At 39.8% G+C, this 2,036-nt stretch overlaps 1 pseudogene; it reads right to left on the minus strand.

The window, feature by feature from the left end:
• Positions 1-306: 306 nt before the first annotated feature.
• On the minus strand, positions 307-883 carry LOC103284149 (cell division control protein 42 homolog; annotated as a pseudogene).
• Between the last annotated feature and the right edge of the window lie 1,153 nt (positions 884-2,036).

A 2,036-nucleotide genomic window follows, 5' to 3' on the forward strand; every position in this document is an offset into this window, starting at 1 on the left:
TCAGTAAGGCTTAAATTGTTGCTTTATTTTCCAGTGTTAACTTGCTTGTTCCTCAGGTGAAATATATTTCTTGTGCTCACATTCCTAGGAAGTGCTCGATGTGGTTTCATCCTTGAATATCTGAGACTAGGTGAGAAGATGTTAAATGGAAACTAGCTGAGAAGGAAAATTTCATCATTCTCTGACATGGATTTTTTTTTTCATGATTGCAAAGACAAAATTTAATTTTTAATCTTTAGTTCGATTTAAACACTGCTTTTAGTACATTGCTGATACCAGCCTTGCAGAAGGGCTCCGGAGAGATGTTCATAGCAGCACACACCCGTACCTCCCCTTTGGTTCTGGAGGCTCCGGGGAAGTCAGTATTGCTTCGGGAAATACATGCTCTAGGCCTCTCTGTGTGAGCGCAAAACACTCCACATACCTGACAGCCTTCAGGTCACCGGCCGGCTTTTCAGCATACTCTGGAGTGATAGGCTTCTGTTTGTTCTTGCAAGTTTCTCAATGGTAGAGGGGTCATCTATGAGAGCATAGATGGGTCCCAAAAAGCAAGAAAGGGGTCTTTAGACAGTGGTGAGTTATCCCAGGCACCCATTTTTCTTTCACATTTTCACATGAGGATGGAGAGCCCACTGAAAAACAGACTAGAAAAACAACTGTTTGTGGGTAACTCTGCGGTCATAATTTGTCACACTCCTCTTGCCCTGCAGTATCAAAAAGTCCAAGAGTATATGGCTCTCCACCAACCATAACTGTGACTGCATAGTTGTCAGAAAACAGTGGGTACACACTCAGATGGAAATTTGTTTGTTATGTAGGATATCAGGAGACATGTTTTACCAACAACACCATCACCCACACAATGCCACTTACTTGTCTGCATTGCTGAAACAGTTTTCTATCCACTTTATTTCAAATCTGATGATGACCTCAGCTCCTCCACTGGGGTGTTGGCAGCACTGCCTCATTCTGACATGCATTTAAGAAATTCCTTCTGGCTTGCAGAGAACTTTTATCTTAGACCAAATTTGCGCTCTCTGTGATCATCTGTTATTCATCTCTAATTCTCACCATTTCTCGTCCTACAGCAAAATAAGTAAACTTAAGCATTGATTAATAGTAAAAGTATGTAGAATTAGTCTATGAAATCAGGTTTCTAGTATTAGTCATAACCCAGGATAACCCAGTGGAAAGACACAGTTTTTAAAATGTGTCCTTTACCAGTAAAATAAAAAATAGAACAAAGAAAACGGAGAAAGTAATTTGGGCATAGTATGTTTCGGGCTAACTGGTTGGTTTCTCTTATATGCCTGTTAGATTAAAAAATGTTTTTCTATATAAATCCATGGAAACTTTGCAGATTAAATTTTCTAGAATGTCAGACACATGGACCACTGAAATACTAGTAAAAGCTCCATCTTGATTGTAATAGCATAATTATGGTGCCTTGTTCTTATTGTCAATTACTTGGAGAAGGAGAATGGCTGATTTTAGCCCATTTAGACAACCTGTGATTTTGGAAGGAACGAAGTTCTACACTGTCTTCAGAAATGGATGCTGCTCTTTCTATCCTTTCCCCACCTCTCCAGGAGGCTGACGCAGAAAGAGAAAGAAGGAATGAATACAATGCCATCATCACATTGATGGGTGAACCTATAGGACTGAGAGTTTCTAATCAGAAGTGGGTCCCTTTTCCAGTGACTACTGAAGATGGAGAAAAGTTTACCCTACCCGTAGGAAATCTGTTAGCTAATAGAGTAGGCTTCCTTGTGACTTAACTCCAATGGCATTTCTTGCTGCAGCTGTGGTGCCTCTACCAACAACTTCGCAGCTTACCTCACTCTGTTGTTGCTCAGTACAAAAGTCACAGATAAGTGTTGAGGAAACAGGGAATCTATTGTCTCACCACAGAAAATTTAAAAACACAACCTTAACCCATGTTTTAAACAAAGTTTTAAACTAGATTCATGTCTAGTTAGTAGAGTGCAGTCGTTTTTATAGCAGTAGTTTTGCAGTGGTGCTACTGATTTTATAAA

Source organism: Eptesicus fuscus, chromosome 9 (genome assembly GCF_027574615.1).
Source record: "Eptesicus fuscus isolate TK198812 chromosome 9, DD_ASM_mEF_20220401, whole genome shotgun sequence".
Lineage (NCBI taxonomy): Eukaryota > Metazoa > Chordata > Mammalia > Chiroptera > Vespertilionidae > Eptesicus > Eptesicus fuscus.